The following is an 18421-nucleotide window of genomic DNA, read 5'->3' on the forward strand; positions in this document are numbered from 1 at the left end:
TTTTGAGCAATTACTAAAATCACCAAGGGCCAGTAATGACACTTCAGGACTTGGCTACACTAGCACTAAACAAGGAGAATCATCCAAGATTGTAGAAAAAAGGAATAAAAAAGGTAAGAACACTAAGCCTACTTGTCATTTTTGTGGTAAAAAGGGACATACCTCTAATTTGTAGGAGCAAGAATAGTCATTAGTATGATAAGTCTACAAATGTAAGTTTTTTTCACAAATGCAAAAAGCCAAGACATCAAGCACATGAACGCAAAACCAAAACTATGAGGACACCAAGATTTGAAGGTCATTACTACAACTACCAAAAATACAGACATAAAGCATTTGAATGCAAATCAAAGCCTATGTGGAAACCTAATTAGCCTGCAAGAGGAACCAACCATGTACACCACTACAACTGGGATTACAACACCAGGTATAGCTATCACTATTGTCAAGAGTATGGACACATCCCTAAGAATTGCATAAGAACACATTTTAAGGGGAGTTACAGAAGATGGCTAAGACAAACTACATGTTTTAGTTGCTTGAAAATTGGTCATATCAGCAAGAACTACCCTACAAAGTCAAGAGCACCCAAGACAAAAGTTAACAAAGGAAAAGAGAAGGTTGATGTTGAAAAAATAAGAGGACAAATGAACAAGACTTGGAAGAAGAAATGTGAGTGTAGCACATCAAATGGAGAGGTCACTTCACCCAAAAGGTTAAGAGATCACACTTCATCCAACTAAGAAAAATAGATGTATGGGGCTAATATACAAAGTTATATCATACATTAGTCCCAAAGAAAAAAAGAGTACTGCAAGAAAGAAATAAGCATAAGAAAAGATGTCAAGATTTTTTTTGAAGAAGCTGCCAAGTTACTCTTAGATGCTAAGTGAAGCTCCAATGAATGCTGAGTTTCTAATAGTTGCCGAGTTGATAGCTGAACCTAAGTGAAGTTGAAGTCTAGTGGAGGTCAAGTAAATGAAATACAATGGGAGCTAAGTTATACTGAAACCTTTAAGTGCTGAGTTTACAACTGTATGCATGAAGCATTTAATGCTAGGTCTTTGATAGGTATAAGGTCAATTTTTGTTCATTTTCATGCCATTCGAATACAGAGAAAAGTCAAGAAGAGCGAAGAAGTGATCAAGCAACAACCTAACAACCATTTTCATGGATCTCAACAACAATTTAGCATGAACTCATCAATTCAAAGGTATTTATCAAGTCCCGAGCTATGTAGAGTTACAATTTTTAATACATTTAAAACCCTAGTTTGGTAAAATGGCCTCTAGCTCAAGAAATCCCAAGGCTAAGGAAGATGATGAGATCCAACTAGTTAGCAATGAAGTCAAACACCCTGAATTTAGGCCAATCCCTGAAGTTGCATATAAAAATGACCTGGCTGGTGCATTATCTATTATCCCACCTAAGGTTGTCATGGTTCAAGATGTAAAAAAGTGCTACAATTGCAAAAATGGTGCCATAGGTTATCTGGAAATCTTCAATGCCTATGATAAGTTGTGTCACAATGGGATAGTGAAGAACGAGTTCCAAATTGTTGAGAAGAAGGGTTCGACCAAAACCCTAGTTTTCCCCACAGTGTTTAAGATAGAATGGATTTACATTGTCTTGAGTCAAATTCATGATGGATATTTATGGATGGAGATAGGACCTATCAATGTTACCAAGATAATAGTTCATCGGGTTATTAGACTTCCAACCCTAGATCAACCAAAGACCTTGAGAAGTGATATAAAGGAGGTTATTGAGAAGAATATTGGTGCAAAATGGAATAATAGGGGAGTGACTATTGACACTGTTACTGAACCCCTACTTGATTTTGCTATGAGGATAATTTCACATAAATTCTATCAATCCAGCGGACTGAACATCATACCCTACATAGCTATTGATGTGACTTATAAGTTAGTGAAGAAAGATCATACCTATGATTTGGCAAAACTCATGTTGTGGAAAATTAATGAGAACCTAGGAGCTATAAGGAGATCAAAAGGTGCTCAATGCAAATTTGGCTCAGTTCTTATGTGCATATTCTTTTATGTGATGGAAGAATTCCCTTCAATCGAGAAGGTGAACTGGAATTCTAACAAGTCTATAGTCACATAGATTAATGAGTTCATTAATTACATGGGTGATAACTTTGAAGCCCAGTTGACTAGCTACTTTGAAGACTTTAAGAATTCTATGAAGCAAAGAATGAGAATACTAATTTCATTAGTAGAGAAACATGTCAATGACATATGTTTTTTAGTTGACATTGATTATACCTATATTCAAGTAGCAATACCAAAAGTAAGATGGCTAAGGCCATTGGGATATGAACTTGGTGTAGATGAAGCCTCTATGGCAATCACAACATTGCTAGTAGAAGAGATAGACAAGAAGGCTCCTCACTTTGGGACATATGACATTGTCAAATCCAAAGTTGAAACTGAATTGAAAACAACCTTCATCATCAAGAAGAAGGATAAAATTGTAAGGAAAATAAAGAAGACATTTGGAGAAAACATTAAAGGAGAAGCATGAGAAGAAGAAGTAGAAGAAGTAGAAGGAGTTAGTGAGGAAGAAGAAGAGCAAGGGCAAGAGCCAAATGAGCTGACCCAAGGCTTAGGGGAAGATAAAGAGGAAGGTTCCGAGGAGAAGAAGTTGAGGAAGCACCAACACCTACCGAGAAGAAGAAGAGAAAGGCTAAAACTCAGCCTACAACTCAGCCCAAGCCTAGAAAGATCACCAAACAAGCTCAAACCAAGCTAGCTCCAACTAAGCTAGTAGCAACAAGGGCCATAACAAGAGCATCTACTCAAAAGGCCAAAGAGGCATTAAAGGAAAAGAAGAAAGCTACTGCATAGCCTACTTAAGAGCCAAAGAAAAGAAGAAGGTATGTGACTAAGCTAGATACAAATAATGAAGAAAGGACAAAGTCAGAGGACATAAGCCAATTTAAAGTTATAAGCCATCCTCCTAAATTTGCAATTGACAAATTCTATTATAAGATTAAAAATTTAGATTTAAATGATTTAAAGTCTATTAATTTCAATGAGCTTAGTAGGGAAGAGCAAAATAAAATAGAGGAATCTGTGTATGCCATGATGGTAGAATTTAAAAACACACCTCTAGAGCTTGATAATACTATGCCAAAGGAACTATATGAGATAGTTGAGAATAAATGGCATTATTGTCTAAAGATGGAGAGGGAGATCAGAGAATCTACCCTCGCTCAAGTGAAGCTTGATATGACAAAGGCTCAAATAACTAAGGCAAACAAGAAACATAGTGGGAAGTTTGCACCCAAATACAGAGCCTTTTTCATTCTTCAAAACAAAGTTGAAGATGTTGTAAATAAATCCACTTAGATATGGAAAATAATATACAAGATTACTGATGATAAAGCAGAGGAAACCAATAAGGCAGAAACCAGTGCCAAACAAAAGGTAGAGGAAAAGAAGGAAGAAGAAAATAAAGAGGAGGAAAAGAAAGGTGAGGAAAAGAAAGGAGAAGAAGAGAATAAGGAGAAAGAAGAGGAACCAAAAAAGGGAGAAGAAACTATGGAAATAGTTGATCAGCAATAAGAAGATGAATAGAGTGTGCAAGACACACAATTGCCACCTCCAAGTCCACCTCACACAACCACTACACCTACAAAGATAGTAATCATAAAAGATGTTACTAACAAGTCAGCTTAGAACATCAATCCACTTATTGCAAAGGATCTCTCCAAGATCCTTCACCAATCTACTCTACAGACATAGGTGTGTACAAGCCTAGTATTGGTGAGTGTAGATGAACTACAAAGAGCAGTAGTAGCACCCCAAAAGGAAAAGGTGAAGCCAAAGGATCCACCTTTCACATACACTGCTACTAGAAGTAAGGTTTTGATGCTTCCACCACCCCCTCCACCAAGTGCAACAAGTGATAATGATCAGATGTTCAGTGTAGAGCAAGGGAAGTTGGATGAAAAAGAGGATACATCAAAAGAGAAGGAGCAGGCAAAATTTAGACATTGGTAGAACTACCAAAGACTAACACTCCTACTAAGACCATTCAAAAGTCGAGCACTGATGCTATCCCCTTGCAATTTTCAACTCCAAGCTTGAGTTCAATAAGAGTGGCTAGGGTACTTCACTATGGAGACCCTAAATTAGATGATGATATTGTGATTCCTTCCTATGATTCCAAAACTATCACAATGGCACAAATGACTAAAATGTAAAATGCATTGGATAGAAGGATGAGGTAGGAAATATTGAGAAAGGAGTTCAAACACAAGCACTTCATGATATAAAGGACATCTTTCTGGATGCCTTCAGCTTGTAGTCACCATATGAAGGCAAGCCAATAATTGAGCAACTATCATACATAGTTGACTAGGTTGTTCGAAATCTGATTGAAAAGCTTATTGTTGTTGAAGATCAAAGAGGGAGATTGTTACAAAGAAGGAAGATTGTTGTAAAAGAATTTTTTCAATCATTTTTTTGTCATTGATGTCAAACCTACTATTTGTAGGGATGATATTTTCTTATAAGATCCAAGTACTATCAAGTAGTTGATTGATGAAGAGGATTTGATCAACAAGATGTTACAAGAGCACCTGAGGGAAAGGTTGAGTTATGATGTTGTAATGAAGTGCAAGGATCAGTTAAGACAATGGTTAAATGATATATTGATAATATAATAAAGGATATAGAGGTTGGTCACACTTAGAAAAATTGGAGAAAGAAGTTGTAACAAGGTTAAATGCAAAGCTTAAACTAAGATCATTAGTGGATGCCAAGCAAGTTAGTTGAAGCCGAGCAAATTCTCAGTTGGAGTTGAGTAATAGAAAATTCTAGTATGCTGAGTAATCTTTAAGTGCCAAGTGAAGATTAGGGGTTGAGCATCAAAAAATTTCTAGCTAGTGCCAAGTGGTCTTCATGTGTCGAGCATTAGGAAAAACACAGTTGATGCCGAGTAACACAGTATGTGTCGAGCACCAGTATTTCAATAGTGCTAAGCTACTGCATTATTTCAAATGATGAAGATTTTCCAAATTTGAGTAGACATAGTGGTTACGTTGAATTTTGTGAATGAGTTAGAAGATAAGGATGATGAGCTGGTGGCACAAATCCTATGTAAACCATTTTTGGGCAAATTCTAAAGGATTATTCAAGAAGTTTCTAGAGGAAACACAATATGGGTTAGATGCAATGAATCCTACCTAATCCATGTGAATTGAAATTAAAGAATGAAAGAATCAAGTAGGAAATGGAACTCCAAGAATTTTATTTAAGGAGTCATAGACCAAGAAGTAAAGAGCTTCTAATACTATTGCTACTATAGAGCCAAATCTACGAAGTGGTTAGAAGGGTGTCAATGAGGATACATCTAGAAAAGGAAGAGCATAGAGGCTCTACTTCTATGAGTGGTCATGAAGAGATGATTACACTAGTACATTGAGCATGGAGACTCAAGGAGATTAAGCTTAAAAGGAGGGCAAGCTATCAAAGTTGTAGAGATTGAAGGCCAAGCAAGGGTATGAGTTGAGAAGTGATATGAGATCTGCAAGATAAGTTGTATGTTGTAGTCAAGTCAAGATTTTTTCTAATACTCTCTAGAAATTGTATTAGATTTGGAAATACTATGGACTTAGGTTGGCCTAACAACCATTTGTAAATCCTTTAATAGGGTGGCATTCCAAGTGAATGTTCTAAAGTCCTCTAACTAGGCCCACTTCTAATAGGGTGGTTAAATCCTCTAACAAGGTCACATTTAATAGTGTATTGTAAGCTTTTAATAGGGTAGGCCTTTCATAGGGCATTACTTTAGAAGAGTGAGAATTGAGTAGCATGTTACTGGTGGTTTTTCCCAAATTGGGTTTCCACATAAATCACTATGTTATGTGTTGATCTCTTATGTGTTATGCTTGCATGTTGATTTACAGTAACTTGCTGATTAGAAAAGTTAAAGCTTGGATGAATGAATGGTTGAATGGGTTCATTATACTTAGTGAAAAAAATTGAATAGGAAATTTTGACTTTGAATAACTAATTCACCACCCCCCCCCCCCCCCCTCTCAGTTATTCTAAAGCATTCCTAACAATTTGTATCAGAGCCATCTGCTGATTTAGTTTCAAGGTACTAGAAGTAGGAAGATCAAGATGTCCAAGAGAGAAGTTCCCAAGCTCAACAAAGACAACTTTGTTGCATGGCAGAGTCTGATGAAACTACACCTTGGATCAATAGGTGACTATGCACAAACTTCAATTGGAATAGAACATATAACTCTAGCAGGACCTCTTACTATAGATGATTTGAACAAAAAGAAGGAGCACAATCAAGCAATGCTGGAAATTACCTCTACACTTACCTATGCTGAATATGATGACATCAAAGACTATAATACTACATTTAAAATGTGGAAAACCTTATCAAAAATCTATGGAGGAGATTAGAATGTCCAGAGAGAAAAAAGAGAAAGCCTAAGAGGAAAGTTTGATGACATGAAAATGGAGGAAGGTGAAAGTGCTGCTCAGTATGCTGCAAGAGTGAAAGAAACACTGGTAAGTGCAATAAGAAGTCTAGGTGGTCAATTGGAAGAAAAAACAACCATCAACAAATATTTAAGAGCTAAGGTGTGTACAAGGGAACACACTAACTTTTTAAGGAATAGTGAGAAGACTTACTACATTTGAGCTATCATAGTTAGGAAATGTAGGTTTCAAAGTTGAATTTGGAAACAAAATTGCCAAGATCTATGACACAGATGGAAATCTAATAGGAAAGAGTGAACAAACTAGGAGTAATCTATTTTACCTAGATATGGAAGATGCAACATGTCTTGTTGTTAGACTTGATGATGTGTGGTTGTGGTATAAAAGGTTGTGTCATGTTAACTTTGATAATTTGATCAGCATCAGCAAGAAGAAGAAGGTCAAAAGGTTGCCAGGGTTGAAGAAACCTAAAAACACAATGTGCAAACAATGTCAACTAGGGAAGATGACTAAGTTTAGTTTCAAAAGAAAAACATACACTTCCAATGAAGTACTAGAACTAGTCCATATAGATTTATGTGGTCCAATAGAAGTACAAAGCTAGCTAGGAGACAAATACATAATGCTATTTGTACATGAGTATTCCAAGATGATGACTACTATGTTCTTAAAGAAAAAATTTGATGCATTTCAAATATTTAAGTGGTATTTGGCTAGAGTTGAGAAGGAAATAGGAAAGAACTTGAAATGCCTAAGGTTGGATAGAGGAGGTGAGTTTACATCAAAAGAATTTGAAATATTTTGCAATGAAAAAGGTATCAAAAGGAAAACATCAACACCAAGAACTCCACCATATAATGGTATTGCTAAAAGGAGGAATAGGTCAGTGATTGACTATGCTAGAACCTTGATGATGGAGAAAAATGTTGCACTCAAATACTGGAGAGAAGCTACAAGTACTGCAATCTACACACTAAACAGAGTTCAAGTCAAGAAAGGCACAAATGAAACAACTTTTGAATTGTGGTATGGTCATTCACCTAATGTTAAACATTTCAAAATCTTTGGTTATAAATGCTATATTCTTAAAGATACTAGAAATGACAAGTTTGATGCAAAGAGTGATGAATGCATATTCCTTGGATACTCCACTGGAAGTAAAGCATATAAGTGTTTGAATACTAACACTAACAAGATTGTGAAGAGTGAAAATATAAATTTTGATGAGCATCCAGAAGTTTAGGTTGATGAGTCCAAGAAAAAAAAGGATTATAGATCCTTTGTATACTTATATGAAGGAATGACTATTGAAGACAATGTTGCAAATCAAGTTGGAAATTAGCAAAAAAATTCAGTTTCTACTGAGTCTCAACCAATGAATGTCGAGCTACATTTAGAAGTTGAGCTACAGAATGTACAAAATGCACATTTTAATTCTAAAAATAGTACACATGAAAAGAATGATGAAGTTCCTAATGAAGAAGAACAAAATGACTCTGAAGCTAAAGGATCAAACATGGAGAGGAGGTCTAAACCAAGATTAGCCAAGTATGTGAGAAGACATCACCCTACAGATCAAATCATTAGTGACAAGGATGCCAAACCAATGACAAGGAATAGACTTAGGAATGAATCATGTCTACTAAGAAAGGTTGAACCTAAAATAGTGAATGATGCACTACAAGATGATGACTGGTATAAAGCCATGGAAGAGGAGATAGATCAAATTGACAAGAAAAAAACATGGTCTCTAGTTCCTAGACCAGCTGATAAGAATATGATTGGTACCAAATGGGTGTTTAGAAACAAGCTTGATGAGAATGGAGAGATAATAAGAAACAAAGATAGACTAGTTTGCAAAGGCTATGCACAAGAAGAAGGATTGGATTATGGGGAGACATTTGCCCCTGTTGCAAGAATGGAAGGAGTAAGAACATTACTTGCATATGTTACATATAAAGGTTTCAAAGTCTACCAAATGGATGTGAAGTCTACGTTTCTAAATGGTATACTAGAAGAGAAAGTCTACATGGAACAACCTGAGGAATTTTTTGATGAGAAGAACAAGGACAAGGTCTGCAAACTGCACAAAGCACTTTATGGATTGAAGCAAGCACCTAGAGCATGCTATGAGAGGTTGTACAAATATCTTGTGAAGATAGGATTTGAAAGAACAGATGACAACAATAACTTGTACATCAAAGTTGAAGAAGGTAAAGTCATTTTGATATTAGAAATCTTTGTTGATGACATAATATTTGGAGGAAAAGATGTCCTTTGCAAAGATTTTGTTGATTAAATGAAGCATGAATTTGAGATGTTAATGTTTGGAGAAATCAAATTCTTTGTTGGATTAAAAGTACATTAGTTGAAACATGAATATTTGTGACCCAATCCAAATACATCAAGGAGGTCCTCAAAACATTTCGGTTAGAAGACTCAAAACCAGTCAGCACACCAATGACAATAGGCCATAAACTATCTAAGAATGATGAGTTAGCTAAAGTAAATTAGACATTCTATAGGTCAATGATTGGAAAGCTACAATATGTTGTACATAGTAGACCAAATATTGCATTAGCTATTGGAATAGTAGCCAAATTTTTTGCAAATCTAAGAGAAAGTCACTTAATGGCAGTAAAGAGAATACTAAGATACCTGAAAGGAACTGATGACTAGGAGTGAGAAATTTGAACTAAAAGCCTACACTGATGCAAATTAGGGAGGTGACATTAATGATAGAAAAAGCACCAGTGGAGGAGGACTATTCTTGGGAAAAAGGTTGATTACATGGACTAGCAAAAAGAAAAGCTACACCTCACAATCCATTGCTGAAGCTAAATATGTGGCAGTTGTTATAAATTGCACCAATATTGTATGGATCAAACATTTTCTGCATGGTATGAAGGAAGAGGTAACTGATCCTATGATACTTTATTGTAATATTAGAAGTGCTATTAACATATCAAAGAATCCTGTAATGCATGCTAAAACTAAGCATAATGTAATCAAGTATCACTATGTAAGAGAGTTGGTAGAAAACAGACAAGTGAAGATAGAATATGTTAGCTCAAAGGAACAGATTACTGATATCTTCACAAAAGCACTACCTAAAGATGCTTTTGAGTATCTTAGAGGTAAGTAATGGGTGATACCCCTAGCCAAGGCTACTTGACGCACAAGCATGTATTGCATCAAATAAGCTAATTAATGAAGATTTCACACATTGATGCAGAGGATGTTTACTTTGGGATTCATGCCTAAAGTAGTAGAAGTGCTGAAATTCCAAATTAGTCACAAGTAAGGTGATAGAGGGAGACATTGAATGAAATTGTAAAAGCTGCACTTGCATATTAAGATGCTAATATGTCTTTGGCATTGTTTTCAAGAGGTAGAAGATGTTTGAAACTGATCAACAAGAGAAGGATCAAGAGGGAGAGATAGCAAAAAATTGATCAAATGAAGATAGAGGGAGAAACTGATAGAAATAATCAGAGGTTGATCAAAATAGCAAAAGACGGGAAACACAAAGGGAGAAATACAAAGAACAAGGATACAATAACAAAGAGGGAGAAGCTAAAATAAAGCAATCAGAATAGTAGAAGGAAATGTGAAGCTACAATTACTTTTTGGTATTTGACTTACTGTTCTAACCTAGTTAGCTTGTGGTTAAATAGTTTAGTCTGATGGTTGATTAGTTTTTGTTTGCCATCAATGCCAAAGAGGGATATTGTTGGAAATCTGATTGAAAAGCTCATTGGCATTGAAGATCAAAGAGGGAGATTGTTGTAAAGAAAGAAGATTGTTGTATAAGAATATTTTCAATCATTGTTTTATCATTAATGTCAAACTTTCTATTTGTAGGGATGATATTTGCTTATAAGATCCAAGTACTATCACTTAGTTGATTGATGAAGAGGATTTGATCAACACGATGTAATAAGAGCACCTAAGGGAAAGGTTGAGTTATGATGTTGTAATGAAGTGCAAGGATCAATTAAGACAATGGTTAAGTAATGTGTTGATGAAATACTCAAGGATACAAAGGATGGTCACACTTAGAAACATTGGAAGAAAAAGTTGTAACAAGGTTGATTGCAAAGCTTAAACTAAGATCTTTAGTGGGTGTCAAGAAAGTTAGTTGAAGCCAAGCAAATTCTTAGTTCAAGCCGAGTAATAGAAAATTCTAGTGTGTGCTAAGTAATCTTTAGGTGCCGAGTGAAGATCAAGTGTCGAGCATCAAAAAATTTCTAGTTGGTGTCGAGTTATTTTCAAGTGTTGAGCATTAGGAAAATCACAGTTGATGTCAAGTAACATATTATGTGTCGAGCACCAGTATTTCAATAGTGTCAAGCTACTACATTATTCCAAATGATGAAGATTTTCCAAATTTGAGCCAACATAGTAGTTACATTGAATTTTTTGAATGAGTTCGAAGATAAGGATGATGAGCTAGTGGCACATAATCCTATGTAAACCATTTTTGGATAAATTTTGAAGGATTATTCAAGAAGTTTCTAGAGGAAACAAAATATGGGTTAGATGTAATGAATCCTACCTAATCCATGCGAATTGGAATTAAAGAATGGAAGAATCCAATGGGAAAAGGAACTCCAAGACTTCTATTTAAGGAGTCATAGACCAAGAAGCAAAGAGTTGCTGATACTATTTCTGCTGTAGAGCCGAATCTATGAAGTGGTTAGAAGGGTGTCAAGGAGGAGACATCTACAGAAGGAAGAGAACATAGGCTCTACTTCTATGAGTGGTCATGAAGAGATGATTTCACTGGTACATTGAGCATGGAGACTCAAGGAGACTAAGATTGAAAGGAGGGCAAGCTGTCAGAGTTGCAGAGATTGAAGGCTAGGCAAGGGTATGAGCTGAGAAGTGATCTGAGATCTGCAAGATAAGTTGTATGTTGTAGTAAAATCAAGATTTTTTCTAATACTCTCTAGAAATTGTATTAGATCTGAAAATCCTATGGACTTAGGTTGGCCTAATAGCCATTTGTAAATCCTTTAATAGGGTGGCATTGCAAGTGGATGTTCTAAAGTTCTCTAACCAGGCCCACTTCTAACAGGGTGGTTAAATCATCTAGCAAGGTCACATTTAATAATGTGTTGTAAGCCTTTAATAGGGTAGGCCTTTCATAGGGCATCACTTCAAAAGAGTGAGAATTGAGTAGCATGTTATTGATGGTTTTTCCCAAATTGGGTTTCCACATAAATCACTTTGTTGTGTGTTGATCTCTTATGTGTTATGCTTGCGTGTTGATTTACAGTAACTTCTTGATTAGAAAAGTTAAATCTTGGATGAATGAATGGTTGAATGGGTTCACTATACTTAGTGAAAAAATTTGAATAAGACATTTGGACCTTGAATAATTGATTTTTGCACCCCCCCCCCCGCCTTGAATAATTGATTTCTGCACCCCCCCCCCCCCCCCCCCCTCAGTTATTTTAAAGCATTCTTAACATAGGTGACAAATGAAGACTAGGATACCAATGTCAAACTCATGGAATTTTCAAAGAGAAAATTTCAAGGAAAGGTGAATGAAAAGATATCAAGTGGCATTGCACTTGAATAGGTAGAGTTGGCCAAGAAAGTTGATAAGGTAAAAATTGTCCTTGAAAACATTTTTTCATTATATAGGAAGTTGTGTGCTTTTCCCAATTTCACACAAGAAACTAATCAAAGAATAATGAGCTTGGAAAGGAACTTTAAAATCTCTAGCATGCAATTACCTAGACCAGCTCAAAGTGAGAAGCATTTTGCACAATCGCTTTAGACACAAAGGGAGTTAGTTGTACTAATAGCAGAGGAGGCCAATATTAAGGAAAAATTGATGCAAATCTAGTCCTCCATAACCCCTCATTTAGAAGTCCTCCACAAGGAACAAGTTTATGCTAAAATATTTTTAAAGAAAGATCCAAAACTTTCTACTCTTGATGGACTTATACACCTTGCTGCAAAGACTACCATCTAACACTAGTCACTTGACATAGCTTTGGAGAATTGGGATGTAGCTCTGAAAATAATAATGGAGGTAAATAGTACCTTTTTGGCTAAGTGTGGTATTACTCCTTAGAACCCTTTGACATTAGTGTCAAAAAGGGGGAGAAATAATAAAGGGGGAGATATAAGGAAGATATAACTAAGGGAGAGAATACCATAAATTTTTGATAGCAAAGAGGAGGATATACAAATTTTTGACAAGCATATGAAGATTAGTTATAGAATATAGATAAAACATCAACCATATTCAGTGTAGACTTTTGGTTGCAAAAATGTCAAGGCATAATCAGCTTAGAGGGAGTTAAGGTATTTTGAAATTTTTTTGAATAATTTTGAAATTTTGTGGCTAAGGTACTCATAAGGACAGATTAGTGAAGTTTACTTAAGTGTTTTTGACACTCATGTCAAAGGAGGAGATTGTTAGTCCTTAGATAGTTTTGGCATTTGAGTGTCAACACACTTAATCACTTTTTGTATTGAAGCTGAGTACATTATGTATGCCAAGTTACAGTTGATGCCGAGCAAGTCAGAATGCTTCATATGTTGAGTGAGCCAGAATCATGTATGTGCTAAGTGAGAAAAAGTGCAATAGGTGCCAAGCAATCCAGGATAGTGTGTGTCAAGCACTAGTAGTCCAGTATGTGTCGAGTAACACAGAATCAACATATGACTTTGTGCCCTCACAAACTTAGATGTAAACTATTTTTTGAGCTGACATAGAGAGATTTTGAAGGAGAAAAAGGTTAAGGATGGATCTTTTACATTCCCTATATGATCTACATGCAACCAATTAGAAAAATGGAGAAGGTATGCAACCAATGAGAAAAATACAAGGTATGAGCAGGAATTTGAGATTCAATATGGATTGTAGATCCATACCTAACCCTAAGTCTTCACAATCTTTAAAAGGAGGTCAAAAACCCATTAGGTATGTGATAGAGAATAGTGTATGGGGAGACTATAGTGAAATTCAGTGTGAAGAACGAAAAACTTAGAGGAACAGAGCAAGAATTTCATATCCAGTTGATCAAAATAGTAGAAGGGATAAGAGACATGATCAAATATCAGATCTTAGAGGATCAAGATTAGAAGGAGTAGAACAAGTGCTTGAAATCAGCAACTGAAGATTGTATGCAATCAGGTCAAAGATTCCTAATACTTTCCTGCCATTTTATTAGAAGTTGAAAATCTTATTTTGATAGGTTAGCTTAACAGCTAGGTAGGAGAACCTTTAGAGAAGGTGATTGAAAATCCTATGTATTAGGTGGGTTTAATAGTCTATTGTAAATCCTTTAATAGGGTGACACTTCATGTAAAGTGTTTGTAAATCCTATAACCAGGTCACTATTGACACAGTGTAAAGCCTTTAACAGGGTAGGCCCTTGACAAGGTAGACCATCAAAAGTGGTTGAACATTTATTGCTGTAGTGATTTTTGTGGGTATTATCCCCACCCCAATTTTACCTTCTTATTCTTGGAGGGTTTCTAGGTTACCAAATCTTGTGTTATATGTATCATGTGCATGTGTTTATATTATGTTCATTTATATATTTACATGCATGCAATTTACTTTTCGGTTATATGTTTAAAGGATATAAAAAGGTTAAAAGTGTGGTACTTTTGATTCACCCCCCCTATAAGAAGTACTCCTCCCATTTTGAACATTCCAACAAAGAAGCTCACACCCAAATTCAATACATGTCTAATATTGATAAAAGACATTGATTCTATGGTGAAGTCTACTAATACCACATGGAAAAACATTTATGGGTTGCACAAGCCTAGTGACTTTTTTGTTCATATTGATGAAAAAGATGGTGAAGATGATGATGTGGAAGAAGAAGTATAAATCAGAGATGATGAGATAGAAAATGTTGATCTTGATGATGAGGAAGAAGAGAAAGAAGCCACTGAAGGAAGTCTTCTATAAATATAGAGTATTGAGGAAATAGATGCAGAAAATATTATAATAGAGGTTATGATTTCCTTTCCTCACTCTCCAAGAAAAGCCTTAGTGCAATTAGGCTCAGAGAAGGCTTCTACTAAGTTGGTTGAGTTCAAATCTACTACACCAAGTACACAACCAATCTCTAAATTTTTTATGCCGAGTATTTGAATGACTAAAGTGCCTAGCACTTCATCTACCAAGCAACAAGTCTTCCTAGCATTAGGCTTGATTGAGCAACAACAAAGTATTCATGGTGTCAATTTTATTTCTATTATTAGTAATGTCGGTGCTATTCCTACTTTTAAAACTATTATTTCCACTATTGCTAGTACAATGACAGTTGAGACCTAGTCTCAACTGAGCACTAAAGTTTTTATTAAAAGTAAAGAAGAGGAACAAATTGATCTAGATGAGGACAGTGTTATTCCAAATTTGGATACCTCTAAGCTCACTCCAGAAGAGATGGATACCATTGGAGAACTTTGGAAGAAAAGGGCTAGGAAAAAGAAGCTTAGAGAAAAGAGGAAAAACATTAATCAATTCCCTGAGGCCATAAAGAGCCTTTTTTTGATGCTCTAGATATTGAGGTTGATGACCTATTTTAGATTAGTTAGCTGAAATTTTTTACAAGTAAAATGAAGAATTGAATGGATGAGAAAGACTATTGTAGAGAGCTGAGAGAAAATTTGAAAATAAAGTTTTGGAACATGTAGCATATAAAATTGCTATTAATCAAGTAGAGTTGTCTACTATTCTTACTACACTAGAAATATCTATCAATAATGTTGTTTCTTTATTTGTTAAGTTGAGTGACACATCTATCTTTACAAGGGAGATTAAGGATAAATTATCCAAGATAGATGAGGATATGAAGGCAAATGCACACCAGTGTCACTTGATCCTAGTTGTAGCTCTACACACTTTACAATAATAAGATACTTAACATTTCTACAAGTAGAATTATGGAGGGAAGAAGCCAAAACTAGGACCACATTTGTAGATATTTAGGGCATAATTCTTCCAAACATGGATGCACTACAAAAGCACATTACAATTGCAAAGACACTCATCCATGAAAATAAATTCTCCATAGTTGACCACATGATGGAACTATTAGCAGAGGTATAGATAGCCTTGCATGCAAGTATGGTATTGCAATAGAATTGGGACATGATTATGTCAATCATTCTGAAGGTACACACTAATTTCTTGTCACATTTTGTGATGCAAGAGCATATGAGGTCTTTTCTATTTACCTTGGTAGTCTAATGTAGGAGCATCATGCTAGCATTTTGATGGAGTTATGATTTTAATGGTTGGGGATGTGTTGGAGATACATTGGAGAACCTTTTCTCATGATTGCATAAATATTGGATGGATTGAGTTGAAGTTTGAGTCATTTTACCTTGTTGTTGGAACTGTGTTTTCAGGTTTCTAGGTGCCTATTGTGAGATATGTAACTAATTTTTTGCAATGAGTTAGAGGATAAAAATTTCAAGGATTGAAGAGGGCCTAGAGTGATATCTTTGGTTGAGGTCACAAGTCCTAATTCCATATAAGTTGGGAGATATGGCAATTCTCGTAGAGTATCAATTTTTGATAGTTTGCATGATGGGTTTTTGTGTGTGACTTTTGAGATGAGTCTAAATATATCCTTAAGGAATCAGCCATAGAAAGCTTATGAAGTTATAGAGGACATAAAGTACTACCTTTTATTTGAAGCACAAATTATAATTTAATCAGAGCCAGGAGATATCATGATTTTTCTTGGGTATCAATTTTTGGACATTTAATTTTTGTTGGAGGCTGACTTGTGGCTCTTCAAATATTTAATGTTAGGGTTATTTAGTTTTCAGAATCCTGGGCTGACTTGTGGCTTAGATTGGTATAAGTAGGGGATTTTGGGTAGAGTCTTAAGGAGATAATTTTTTGTAGAGGAGTCTTAGGTGGAGCAGCTTGGACGTAGAAGTTTGTATTTGAGTCTTGAGATCTGTTCTTCTTTGAAAGATGTATTCTTCTTTGTAATGGGCATAACTCGAAAGGCCATACAACTGGGCATGTTGGATGTAAACTTGTTGCTTTGAATATATGAAATATTGTCTCTCTAGATCTGAATCTCACTCCTCTTATTCATTTTCCACTGTGTGTTTGTTTGCTAGTTTCTGGATCACCTCATTTTGGGGTACATCCAAATTAGTGATGCATCATTTGGTATTAGAGCTCATTTCTTCCTGATTGTGCAAGAAAATCACTAAAGTGTGAGGAAATTTGTACTAGGACCTTGGTTGGGCAAGGTTTATTAGAGAAGGGTTTTTATTTGAAAAGTCCTATCTAGTTAGTGATTTGGTGTAGGGTGGCAGATCTACGAATTTGGCCTACACTTATAGAGGACTCATCATTCAATTGTTTTTTGTATGTATAAAGATGGTTCAAGGAAGGAGAAATGTTGATCCATAAATATTAGATATGTTGAGACAACTTACAGTTGGAGTAGAAGCTATTGAGCTTGTGCAAGACCATGGAAGACATCTTGATGATGTTGAGAACAATAAGTATGATTCTTTTTGGAATGATTTACATGAAAGGATCAATGATTTAGAAGAGTCTAATTTGAGTTAGCATCTAAGGATTAGAAACAAGGTTTTTTAGTTGGTTAAAGAGATTATGTAGAGAAGAAGACAAATTGTGGAAGTACATGATGATTTTGCTAAAATGGAGGAAGTATCTTTTGGTTTTCATGAGCAGATGGATAGATCTAACATGGAAATTGTAGTTCATCTTGTTGTGTGCAATGATATTATTGAAGAGGAGAGTTTCACTTATGTTGGTAAGGAATTGGATGTTGGTATACAGAATGATGTTAATGTTGGAATGGATGTGATTGAGGACTTACCTATTATTTTCATTGCCGATCTAGAGTTAAATCATGCTAATCTAGATATTGCTTATGATAAGTAGATGGATTTACTTGCTAGTAATATGGTTGAGGGTTTTAGAGGTGTTATTGATGTGGATTTACATGATGTTGTTGTTGTTGATATGGATTTGAACTTATATGTTGCTGATGAGATGTTGAAGGATATAGATGTTGTTACTAATGTGGATTTTCATGATGTTGCTGATCTATATGTTGCTGGAAGAATGAATATATATACTATTATGAGTATGGATGACATAGGATTATTTTTGCATGTTCCTGATATGGATTCATTTGCTGTTAATTTGGTGGAGGATTCTGATGTTATGGATTTATATGCTTTTGCTATGATGGATTTGAGTATATATATTGTTGATGATCAAGTTTTTGATTTGGATATTATTTTTGATCTAGTTTTCATGTATGAGCATGATGTTGATGATAAGTTGCAGATGGAGCATTGTGATTTTCAATTGAGTTCATATGTTGATTGGTTGGATGAGATTCTAATTTTTGAATGGATGAAGCATAAATGGTTGGATTTTAGATTTGATATATTTTCTTTGATGGAGTGGAAACATTTTGTGAAGATAAAGTTGAGTAAAGAATTTTCTTTTGGAAGAAAAATATGGGACATGTTTTTCTATTTACTTAGGGAGTCTGATGTAGGAGCATCTGAGGTCTTTTCTATTTACCCCGGTAGTCTAATGTAGGAGCATCAAGCTTGGATTTTGGTGGAGTTATACTTTTCATTGTTAGTAATGTTTTAGAGACACATTAGAAAACCTTTCCTCATGATTTCATAAAAATTAGATGGATTGAATTAGAGTTTTAATCATTTTGCCTTGCTACTAGAACTATGTTTTTTGGTTTTTGGGTGCCTATTGCGAGCTATGTAACTAATTTTGTACAATTAGTTAGAGGATGAAAATTTCAAGGAATGAAGAGGGCTTAGATTAGTATCTTTGGTTAAGGTTGCAAGTCCTAATTCATTATAAGTTGGGAGATATCGTAATTCTCCTGGAGTATTTACTTCTATCAGTTTGCGTGATG

Source organism: Cupressus sempervirens, chromosome 5, assembly GCF_028749045.1.
Source record: "Cupressus sempervirens isolate cs-2001-9-10 chromosome 5, ASM2874904v1, whole genome shotgun sequence".
NCBI classification, from domain to species: Eukaryota; Viridiplantae; Streptophyta; class Pinopsida; order Cupressales; family Cupressaceae; genus Cupressus; species Cupressus sempervirens.